Below are 12,500 nucleotides of genomic sequence, written 5' to 3' on the forward strand. Positions count from 1 at the left end.
GCTTGTTTCTTGGGTTCCTTTTGGTTTTTCAGGGAAAAGCGGCTGCTGTGCGTAGGTGGATGAAGAGGGAGGGAGCGAGGACCTCATTGGGAACAAGAGGTGGATGAAGAGGACGTGTCTTCCCCGCTGCTGCCGCCCCCGCCGCCGGAAGGACCCACCCTGCCCCCAGTGGTACGCCCCATCACCCCCGACACACCCAACAGCACCCACGTTTCTGTTTCTGCTCCCCGAATGCCCCTGCCGATGTCTGCCTTGCTGCTGCGATGGTGGAAGCCTGACCTTCCTGCCACCATCTACTTCCACTATGTGCCCCGTTCAATAAAGTTTTCCCCTGAGCCACTAACTTCTGCTTGAGCCTGATGATTTGGTGAAACATTGAGTGAAGCCAGGCGGGCGCGCGCGCACACACAAATACAAAAACAGTGTGCCATCCGGGTGGGTGCGTGTGCGGATGCTGGCTGGCTGGCTGGCTGGCTGGCTGGCTGGCTGGATGGCGGTGGGTGGCTTGGTGTGCTTTTAGGGACTCAACTGGCCCAATGACGGCTTTGAGAGCAAGCCATGCCGGGCCCCTCTTCTTCCCTCTCCCATCCACCACATGACTGGACTGCCCTTCACCCCGGGCCGACTCTGGGGAGAGTCCCTCCTGCTTCTCCTTGGTAGCCTGGGATCTTGCTTAGTTAGCCTTGCGGGACGGGAGGGGGGGTTGTAGGGAGGGAGGGAGGGAGGGAGGGAGGGAGGGACGGCGTGGCAGAGATTTCTCTACCTCATGATGGCGAGACGGCCACCTACACGTAGATACCCACCACTGGCTGCCTGTGCTGTGGGCGGGGTCCCAAGCCCTTGGGCCAGCTTCTGCTGGAACGGAGAGAGGGACGTCTTTTCAGACCTACCTAGAGCGGCCTGGACTTCAGTGCCACTGCCACTGCCGCTGTCGTGCCACCATGCCCACCAAACCCAGAGTCTGCAAAGAGCGCTCTAGTGTCTGGGAAACCCCTCGATCTAGGTGCACATTGAATCGAAGGTGATGGAAATCATGTGTGTGGAGTTTAGCACGTGCGCCTACAAGGCTCTCATGACCGTGGTGCGGAGCATGCTACTTTTCCTACAAGTTTCCCTTAGGTTAGAAAACACTGGAAATGACATCTCTTCCCCCCCACCACCACCACCACCACCACTCTCCATCGTTGTCTGTCCGGACACATTGTCTATCCTGACATGGTGTCGGTAAATTCCACTCACTCACTCACTCCCGGAATACAGATCATTCGAATTTACATTCGTGATTTCACCATTTATTTATTTATTTATTTTCTCCTCAATTCTCTCTCTGAGCTTTGGCTCAATATCTTGTCAAAATGCCATGTAAACACCTCTGGATGGGGCTCCGAGGCATATGGGTTTAGTTGTTGCTGTTGAGGTTCTGCGCACGTTTTGTCAGAAACGCTTAGTTCTCTCTCTCTCTCTCTCTCTCTCTCTCTCTCTCTCTCTCTCTCTCACACACACACACACACACACACACACACACACACACAGGTTTGAGGCCAAAGCTGTTGAAAAACCTGTTTGTATCCTAAACAGAGTTGTGTAGCGCTGAGAACCAGGATTCCATACTTTCTGTTCACCAACTTCTGAGTTCTCTAGGCCTGCATTTGGGGGGAAAAGTTCTGAACTGACTGGTGAAGTGGTGGAAGATTCCTCTCTCTCTCTCTCTCTTTCCATTTTTTTTTTTTAAACAAAGAAAAACCGGCAATGTTGTCACGGTGCTGGTGGAACCGCGGTTTCCACATTTTTGGCTCGCTCGCTCGCTCTCTAGCTTTCACCATCCTGTGTCATCTATGTCTGCTTATTGGAAGGACACAGCGACAAAGAGAAAAGGGAAGGAACTTGTGGGTGGAAGAATCTCTTCAAAGAGCTCGCTCTTTTGCTCGTCCTTGCCCCTCTCTCTTCCTCTCTCCTCTCTCTTCCTCTCTCTTCTTTCCTCCCATCTCCTCTGACACACCCGCTCCCCCCTTCCCCGCTCCAAACAAACTTGCTCACAAATCTCTCTCTCTCTCTCTTCCTCTCTCTCTCTCCCATGATTGACTTGCAAATGAATAAATACAAGAGTCTTAAAATGTGGTGTTCACATTAAAGGAAAATGTAACTAGTTTTCTGCCCACTTCAATGTTCCACACTGTTGGGGTGGTGGTGGTGGAAATCTTATTTTGCCTTCAGTGGAGTGGAGAGAGAGAAAAAAAAAAAGAAGGCATTCAACACCAGGTTGTTGAAATCCACTAAATATTCCTAAGGGTGCAGTAATTGGGCAACCAGGTGGCAACATTTGGTCGCTACACCGCAACCCTGAGTGCGATTGTGCTGAGTCAGGTGAGAGAAAACAAACACTTAAAGCATGTATTTGATTTACTTGGAAGCCAGCCTGCTGAGTGATGGCTTGGTGGTGGTTGAGCGGGGGGGGGGGGGGGGGGGGGAGGAGGAAAGGGGCATGGGGGGGGACTTTGACAAATCTTCGCACACGTGGGTGGCACAACATGAATTCTTCTTTAAGGAGTCCCGAACAACCCAACTTTTTCCTTTTTCCTTTGCTCTCTCTACTTTCTCTGACCCCTTTGATCCCTGCACTAGGATGCTGTCAAGTAAAAAGCAGTCCTCTCCTATCAGTGGGTGCTGGCTAATGAACCACTGTGAGGGAAGCGAAACACATCGGAAAGTGGCTTGGTGATGGAATACGCTGGGGTGCACCAGTGACACCCAGGAGGAGAAAAGCCAAGCCAAAACAAAAAGTGCCTCCCTGCCTGATACCACCCTCCCCTCCCCCACAAGCCCCAGGGAAGGAAGGAGGGAGAGAAGCTGTGTTTCACTGATGGTGGGTGGGTCTTGTGTGTACGTCTTGCAAGTCACCTCCCCAATCCACATCTCCTTTCCCAGGCCAGAGCTAGAGCCAGAGCCAGGGTCCAGGGTCCAGGGACATGTAAGGAGAAGCATGGGGCAGGCAGGGCACCCGCACCCCGCCTCCTCGTCAGAATGAGCCTCTGTGTGTGTGTGTGGGGGGGGTGTGCCCCAAGAAAGCAGCAGCCTTCGTTTCGGAAGCCACTGGCTTGAGGGACGCAACCTCTCATTCAATTCCAAGAGGCCTCATTCATTGCCTTCATTGAAATGCAAATGGTTGGTTCAAAGTCCCGTTGTCTGCCAAAGGCTTCACTTTCTCTCCGCTCCACCCAGAGCCATACCTGCCCTCAGGCGTTTGTCAGTGAAAGGATCTGCCTCTCCGACTGGGGCAAAGGTCAGCCACAGTCGGTCACTCCCCTTCGCTCGCTCTGGAAGTGCAAAGTGGGATCTGGCCGCTGCTTTCTGACTCGCATGGGGCAGACCATGAGTGGTTCTCAGGAACGGCTCCCTTCTGATGTGGCCTTTCCATCGGCATTATTGATTCACTCTTCCATCCATCACCTTAACTATGTGAACGCGTGTTATTAACCTGTGCGTGTACTTCTGTCACTCAAACAAGCAGAACTGCTCAACATCAAGCATCCCTCCCTCTCAATAGAACGATCTAGCTGAACCGATTACTCAAAACACAGACAGGAACCCCTTACCTGTCCTTGTGCAGGTGCGCGGGGCGGGGGTGGGGGGGCGGTGGGAGGGGTTGCAGGAATATACTAGGCCTGTGCCCCGTGCCAGGCCCGGTTCTCTGCTTGGATCGGCGTTGGACCGAGCGACCAGGACACAGCAGTCCAGAGCCTTACTTACATCTCACAGTCGGTGCCTGTTCAGAAAAAACAATTCCTCCATCCATCCATCCATCCATCCATCCATCCATCCATCCATTTTATTTTTATTGAAACTCAGATATATATATAGAGAGAAGGAGAGACAGAAAGAAATATCTCCTGCCCGCTGGCTGGTTCACTCCCCAAGTGGCCACCATGCTTCATAAAACTCATTTCTTATCCAGTTATAATTTCATTAAAATATCTCATGTTTCCCAATTGGATAAAAAACAAATGGTATCTAAAAGTCTGCATACGAACCAGCGTCGCAGCCCTATGATTTTATCCAAATGAAAATGCATATGAGAGAGTTATTTGCACCCTTACAGCTATCACAGCTCAATTCACAATAGCCAGATACGGGATCAACACAGATACCCATCAGCGGGTGACAGAATAAAGAAAATGTGGCACACAAACACTATAGAATACTACCCATTCATAAAAATTAATGAAATTGTAAAACCTGATATACTTTTTTTAAAAATTATTTTTTAATAATCTTACTTGGTTGATTAGGGAACAGAGTGTCAAGGGCTACAGGGTGAAAGTGGGAAATACCATTGTTTCCACATCAATATCATTTTACCCTGTATCTGGGGTCAGGGGAAAAAAAAAAAAAAAAAAAAAAAAGGGAAAAGCCCCACCCAACCTCCCACCCATCCCAGATCCCCAACGGGAGGCACGCTCTGAGGCTCCTGCTCATACAGTTCTGATACTTCATCAGTTCTAGACTGCTGCCAATGTCTCAGTTCCAATCGCAATGAACCCTATTCAGAATCCACTGGCTGACAGTCTCTTCATGGTTGGGGTTCTAAGATCAGCAGTTCAGTTGGAGGGATCTCTCTCCAAAGAAACTTCATCTGAGATGATCACAGGCCTGATTCCTGCGCGAGTCTGCTAGTACACAGTCCAACACCGTCCGTCACACCGATCGGCTTATGATCATGCTGGTCGTTGGGATTGCCGGGTTCGTTCTGTTTCCAGGCCTGTCTTCCTCGTGAACCGACGGGTGTCGTAGTCCGGTTCGATCCTGCCCGCTTCATATTCGGTCCTCACGCAGACCGGTTGGAGCTGCAGCCTAGTCGGGAAGTAGTTGTCCAGCAGGGGAGCCCACATTCCCCTGTCAGCTTTGCCTCCTCCCCCTGACTATCACATGTGCTGTTTGGGCGCTGCAACCACATCTGGTACGGCTCACCTCACCTTGGCATTCCTTATTGTGTACTAGTATGTGTCGCAACCGAACCTGGCTCGACCCACACTCTGTTCTGGCGCTCGGACTCACCAGCGGGTGATGTGAACAGGTTCAGCCTGGTCTTGCCCCCAATCCATGCCATGTGTATACCAGTGGGATAATTTCCATAGCCTGTTCTGGGCTGTTTCCTATTTGTGCTGCTTGCGCTTACCTGCAGGGACTGTGTCCTGCCAGAGGAGTTGCCCAGGCTCCTCCATCAGAAACTCTCCCAGTGCCAGGCTTCACGCATACCAGTGGGTCCATGAGCCAGCCCTGTTCAGTCCACCTCCTGTCCTAGCAGGAACAGTGGTGTTTCCTGACTGTTCTTCAACCCAATCTGGTTCTTATTGTTGGACGGTGAAGGATCCTGAGGTGGAGCCGGCAGCCACACGCCAGTCAGGAGGACCCTGTGCGCGCGTGCGCGTGTCTGTGTGTGTGAGTGTGTGTGTGTGTGTGGTTGGGAGGGGTGTGTGTGTGTGTGTGTGTGTGTGTGTGTGTGTGTGGTTGGGAGGGGTGTTGCTGAGAGAAGGAGAGACAGAAAGAAATATCTCCTGCCCGCTGGCTGGTTCCCTCCCCAAGTGGTCGGGGCTGAGCAGAACCAAAACCAGGAGCCGGGAGCTTCTTCCCGGTCGGTCTCCGCCACACAGGCGGCTGCCGATACCGAAGGCTTTGTGCCATCCTCGACCGCTTTTCCAGGCCACAGGCAGGGAGCTGGACGGAAGTGGGGCAGCTGGGACTCGAACCGGCACCCGTATGGGATCTCGGCACGTACAGGCCGAGAAATGGAGCCACTAGGCAACCGCACACGCCTGGCCCAAGCAACAACTCTTGCCTTCCCCTCGTCTTCTTGTTTGGTCCGGGGAGATGCACGCTGTCGACATCTCTGGCCCAGGCCTTGTATGTTTGGCACATACGGCCTGATGATCTATGGGTAGCTTGCTGTTTTAGTTCAGGCAGGCCTTAACGTGCTCTCCGACGGGAGCTACGGCCTAGCTGACAGGAGGAGTGCCTGCCTGCCTGCCTGCCTGCCTGCCTGCCTGCCTGGCGTTCCCCTAGCAGGCTGGCGGGCTCCCAGCCCCAGATCTTGGGACCGTCTGGGGGCTAATGCGGTCCGGCCGGCCTGCCTGATGTAATTTTTTCACCCAGGCAGTCCCGGCGCTTTGCTGACAGCTGGGTGTTGTGGCCTAATCCGGCTGGCCCGCCCGCCCGCCCGCCCGCCCGCAACGCACCCACCCACCCGCCCAGCCATTTTGGCTCTCTTTTTGCCTGACTGGGTGCAGCGCCCTAACTTGATTCCGGTTCTCACGCTCCCTCTCCACCACCCCCACCGCACCACCCCCGGTTCTTGCGTGCGCCAGTGGGTGCTGTGGCACAATCTGAGATGGCCCACCACCAGTCCCAGCTATCGCCATTGGGCTGGGGTACGGCAACCTAGCCTGGCCTGGTCCATCCCCAGCCCTCCTGCGAACTGTGGGGTGCTAGCCAGTTCACAGTTCAATCCAGCCTGGCTTGCGCCCCAACCCGGCCTGGCTAATTATATGTGTGTTTTGGAAGGCAGCTCTTCTCTGCGTTCACATCTATCTTTCTTTTCTTTAGGATTTAGTCACTAGGCTAACATGCCGGCCGGACCCAACCAACCAACTAACCAACCAACCAACCCCTTGTCTTTGATGGACCGTGGGTGGGTGGGTGGGTGGGGTGTGGAGGCGGAAGAGTTGGAGGGTCAGCTCACCATCTCTTATTCTGCGGAACTGAAGGGAAAGGGTGCTCTGAGGGAGAGACTGGGGCACCTGTGCCTGAGTTGTGGGTGTTGTGTGCGGTCGGCTCTGCGGACAAGTCAAGGGGACTTGAGGACGGCAGAGCAGGAGGACATATGGGCTGGCCTGTGCCCTTCCTGCCCGAGGATTTCTCTGGTGGATTGGGAATGAAAGGCCACTATGCCGACGTGAAGGCCTCACAGGTGGCCTTACCTGACACCTACTTCTCCCTCCATGTTCTGGATCCTGGCCAGGAACCACTCAGCGTGCAACCACTTCTGCTCACAAATTGGAAAGAGAAAGCTGTGTGATGCCCCCTCCTGGGATAGAGAGAGAGAGAGAGAGAGAGAGAGAGAGAGAGAGAGAGAGAGGTGAAGAGGCCCAATCCCAGCCTGGCTGCTCCCTTTCTCCTTTTCCTCATCTGGACCTTACCTGCAAATGGGGAACAGAGAAGACTGAATTGTTGTCACATTCTCACTAACTCAATTTCAATCTCTCTCTCTCTCTCTCTCTCTCTCTCTCTCTCTCTCTCTCTCTCTCTCTCCCCTCTTTTCCTCTCTCTCCTTTCACATCCCTAACCTGTTTCCATGGCACATCCTTTCTGTCCCTGAGGAACTTCTTGGGTCTTGCAAGAGCTCACAGGAAGGACAGGCAGACGCAAGGGCGCTGCAGAATAGCTTCACTGGCTTTTCCTCCACTTTCATGTCCCTGTGGCTCCACTTCTGATCTAGCTCCCTGTTTGTGCCCTGGGAAAACAGCGGAGGGTGGTCCAAGTGTACGGGACCCTGCACCTGTGTGGGAGGCCTGGAAGAAACTCCCAGCGCCTGGATTCGGATCGGATCCAGTCAGCTCCGGCCGTGGTTGTGGCCATTTGGGGAGTGCACCGGCGGATGGAAATCTTTCTGTCCGTCTGTCTCTCCTTCTCTCTGCAAATCTGCCTTCCCAATGAAAATAAGTCAACCTCAAGGCCAAATAAATAAATAAAAATAAAACTAGAGAACAGAAAGTGAAAGCAAGACAGTGGGGGATACTGGCATTGTGGCACCGCACACACGCTCAACAGCCTGTCAGCAGACACACTGGCCTTGCCGTATGGGAACACCGATTTCATCTTGTTCCTGGCTCCTGGCTTCGGCCTAGCTTGGCCTCAGCTGCTGTGACACAGGAGGGAGAGAGCCCTTCCACACTTTGTGACAATACCGCCTAGGGAGGGACATCCAGGAGAGACAAGGGTGGAGGAAAGGTCTCTTGGCACATATTGTGGGAACGGACTTGGGGTGAGGCGCTGACTGGGTTGTAGCTGTGTGTGTATAGGGAAATCTTTGCTGTACCAATGTGGTTGGGGACATTGAGATGGACTGAACCGGGTTTCTGATTTTTGTGAGACAGTCTCTCTCTCTCTCTCTCTCTCTCTCTCTCTCTCTCTCTCTCTCTCTCTCTCTCTCTCTCTCTCTTTCTCTCTCATTACTGGATGAGGTTCCCCGGGAGAGCTGGGCTTGGAAAAACGTGGCCCAAGGGATGAATCTGGAACTGACCCCTGGGCTCGAGACTCAGTGTTGTCGTTGTGATCTCTTGTCTTTGCTCTTCCTGCTCCCCCATCCTTCATCTTCCCCGTCCCATCGCAACCCCAACTGACTCCAAACCAGAAACCCCAGCGTGTTTCAAGAATCCACTCGTGCTGTCTGCGCGCCATCTAGTGGCCACAGTATCGGATCGGACAAGAGGCGAAAGCCAAGATGGCGCTGACGGCAGAAGCCAAGATGGCGCCCGCGTCTGAACAAGTCTCGCGTCTCGCGAGGCCTCGGGGTGGTGGTCGGCGTGGAGTTTGGGGGGGTCGAGGAAGGAGGAGGGAGGGAGGGAGGGAGGGAGAGAGTCGGTCTGGCGCAGGCGCAGTAAGCACAGTCGGGCTTCTGGCTTGCTGGCTGAGCAGTGGCGGCGGTGCCGGCGGTGGGGGGAGGGGGGAGGGGGGAGGGGGCCGCGGCGGCAGAAACCGTCCTTCCGCCGGGCCGGGACTGCACTGTGCGCGCCTCTCTAGGTGCTCCTGCCACGTCCAGGCGGGGGGATCTGTTACCTTCCCAGGGATGTTGCCTTAGTTCTTTCTTCTTGGATCTCTCCATTCCTTTTAGGCTCTGTTTCTCTCTCTCTTTCTCTGTTTTGCTCGCCGATTCCCGCTTTCCTCTCTTTCTTTCTTTCGCTTTCTCCTTTTCACTGTCTCCTCTCCTTCTCCCACTCCCCTACATCTCCTAGAATTTCACTTGTGACTCCCACCTTTATTTGACAGTCTTCATCCTTACATTCTCTGCCTTCCCCTAGGTTGTTCTTGAGTTGTTTTTTCTCGTTCAATCTTTATAGGCCTTTCTCTCGCGTCCTCATTCTGGATTTATTTTCTTCCCTCATCGGTGTGTGTCTGGCCGTTGTACCTGCGTGTGTGTGTGTGTGTGTGTGTGTGTGTGTGTGTGTGTGTTCTCCCCTAATGTTTCCATTGCTTCCCTTTATGTTGTCTTTCTCTTTTCTTAGTTTTTGTCTTTCTTCTTCTTCTTCTTTTTTTTTTTTTGTATTCTTACCTTTGCCTTCCTTTCAGTTCTCATTCTCTCCTCCCCCCAGCCCCCCCCCCCCCGTTTCTCTCTCCCTTTTCTCTCTCTCTCAATGTCGGTGTTTTCATTTTATTTTCTGTCTGCCTTCTTCCTTTACCTTTGGCTTCCTTGGTCCTTCTTAACTTGTTTCTCTCTTCTCTTTCAACCTATATATGTTTTTCTCTCGCGTCCTCATGCTGGATTTATTATCTTGCCTCATCTGTTTTACTCGTGTGTGTCTGTTTTTTTTTTTTTTTCCCCCCAAAAATTTTGTTCTACTGTGTCCATTGCTTCCCTTTATGTTGTCTTTCTCCTTTCCTAGTTTTTGGTCTTCCTGGTTTTTTTTTTTTTTTTTCTTTCTTTCTTAGTTTTGCCTTCCTTTCAGTTCTCATTCTCTCTCTCTCCCCCCCCCCCCCGTTTCTCTCTCCCTTTTCTCTCTCAATGTCGGTGTTTTCATTTTATTTTCTGTCTGCCGTTTTCCTTTACCTGTGTGTGACCAAGTCTATCCACCCTTCCCCCAAGACTGTACTGATAGGTCAGATGTATCCTGTCACAGTAGATGCGTGGTCACTCACTACTACAACTCGATTCTCCCCAAGCCACGCGACCTGGTGTTCCATGCATCAACACCGAATGTTAACATTTCACCAGTGACGGTCACGACACAGTTTGGTTCTAAATGAGAGGCAAGGCAAAGCAACCGACCTGGCGGCCGGGACCAGCCAGCACCCCCTGCGAGGGGAGGGAGGGAGGGCGGCAGTGACACACATTTCCCTGCCTATCTCGGCTTCATTGCCTGGCTGCGTGCATCCAGCGTGCTGTCCCTTTGTCCCTTGGTGCTGGCTGTCTGACTCCACCTGGTGGCAGCCGTGCTGTAGCTGTAGAGCATTCTGGAGCCGGCAAGGGCGAGCAAGTGGGTGGAGAGCCCGGGACAGGATGTGACAAAGTCCCCAAGCTGCAGGCGGGAGAGTCCCAGCCCTGCTGGGACCTTGGTGGCTCGTGTGCTGTTCGGAGATTGAGCCTGGAGGCTTGCAAGTGAGCAGGCAGGCAGCTGCGGGGGTGGGTAGGTGTCTGCTCGCTCCCGATTGTAACCGGGCTGGAGTACCGCTAGAGTGCATGGGGTCGACCAGCACACCCTTTATCACTGCCACCGTGCACTAGGGGACTCGATCGGGGCCGTCGGCGGGGCTGCGAGGCCACGGCCACCGGCCCGACACTTGTCGCCTGCACTAGGGGACCCGGTCGGGACCGTTGGTGGGGCTTGAGGCCACGGCCGCCGGCCCAGACGCTTGTCGCCTGCACAAGGGGACCCGGTTGGGGCCGTTGGCGGGGCTGCGAGGCCACGGCCACCGGCCCAGACACTTGTCGCCTGCACTAGGGGACCCGGCCGGGGCCGTTGGCGGGGCTTGAGGCCACGGCCGCCGGCCCAACACTTGTCGCCTGCACTAGGGGACCCGGCTGGGGCCGTTGGCGGGGCTGAGGCCCTGGGCCGCCGGCCCGACACTTGTCACCCGCACCCTAGGGGGACCTGGTCGGGGCCGTTGGCGGGGCTGCGAGGCCACGGCCACCGGCCCGACACTTGTCGCCTGCACTAGGGGACCCGGCCGGGGCCGTTGGCGGGGCTGAGGCCCTGGGCCGCCGGCCCGACACTTGTCACCCGCACCCTAGGGGGACCTGGTCGGGGCCGTTGGTGGGGCTGTAGAGTTGTTTGCTTTTCTCTAACTCCTGGGGTCGACCAGGTGGCCACAGGAGCATGCCCTGTGGGCGATGGCTGTGTTTTTGGGGACTTGTGACCCGGGCCCCCATCTGAGGGGCGGCTGTGTCCCATAGGTTGTCCCTGTTGTCCCCTGGAAGGGCATTTCTACACCTGCAGTTGTCATTTTGGATCTGCAGGTAGGTGCTGACACGCTGTCTCCTGGTGACTGTCACCGGAAGAGCTGGGCCCCTGGGTTCGCGTCTGGGGCGGTAGGGGGGAGCGCGATGGGCTGCCGGCGGCCTGGCGCTGGACTGCGTTCCCCCTGCCCATCCGGTGCCGAGCTCCCTGCCTGGGTTCGTGCGGGAGCTTGGTGTGCGATCCTGGTTTAGCCCTGCGACGGTGCCACCATCTCCGGCTTAGAATTTGCCCCGAGAGCGGCAGAGGTGAGGCTGGGCGCTGGGTCCTATACCCGTGTCCGTCTTCTGCCGCAGGTGGCCCGCTGCGTAGTGGTGGCTGACAGAACCCCCTCAGAACTGAGTCTCAGTGGTCGTCGGCCTTATGCCGCGTGTGCGTGTCAGGCGTTCCTCCGCTGGGGTTGGCCACCGCTGCTGAAGAGGCAAGGGGCTGGCGAGGCTGCCGACGGACCCCCCCCTGGCAGCTGTCCTCGCTGGGCGTGACCCCCTGTGCCTCGCGTGATGTCATAATCCTAGACCGAGACTTGACCGATGTGGTGATGTGGCGCTCTCCTGGGCCGGGCCTAAGCCGCTTACAGACGAGGGACGGCCATTCATGGCGAATGCTGCCGAGCTGCTCGTTCTGTCTTGCGGGCTCCTGGTTCCTCTTTCCCCTGCCTCGGCGTGGTGGGAGAGGCCAGGGGTGCGGAATCCGGCTCGATCTCCGCTCCCTCTGCCTTGTGCCGCCTGAAGGTGCTGGCGTTGGGGGTCCAGGCGGGGGTCCTCGGACGTGGCGGACACCCTTCGCCCTCTGCCGTGTCGGTGTGTCATGGTGTGTGGGCGGGCCCCGTCCCGCGGTGGTGGTGCGGGGCTTGTCTGGCAGAGTCTGACCCTGCTCAGCTCTCTGCGGTGCTCCTGGAGCGGTCCAGGTCGTTTGCCTCTCAGGCGCCTGGAACCGAGTGGTGCCGTCGCTCCTTCACTGCCCCGGTGTGCTCTCTCCCGGGTGTGCCGTCGCAGCCTCGCTGGCGTGTGCTGCTTGGTGCGTGGGAGTCCCTGGGGGGTCGAGGCGGTAAGGAAGAGGCAGCGTGGGTGCAGCGCAGGCCCGTCGCCGCCGCTGCTGCTGCCGCCTGTGGCCTTGCTTGGCCGCTGGTGTCCCCTGCGCGTCTGTGGGGGCAGGTGGCTTCCTTTCCTCTACCGCAGACCCCTCCGCCCGGCTTCGGGCTCGCCCCGCGGGTTGGGTGTTGCTCCCTCGAAGGGCCCTCTCGGCCTGGTGAGAGGTGCGCTCGGGGTTGGTGGGGTG

This window comes from Ochotona princeps, unplaced genomic scaffold, assembly GCF_030435755.1.
Source record: "Ochotona princeps isolate mOchPri1 unplaced genomic scaffold, mOchPri1.hap1 HAP1_SCAFFOLD_167, whole genome shotgun sequence".
Classification (NCBI taxonomy): domain Eukaryota; kingdom Metazoa; phylum Chordata; class Mammalia; order Lagomorpha; family Ochotonidae; genus Ochotona; species Ochotona princeps.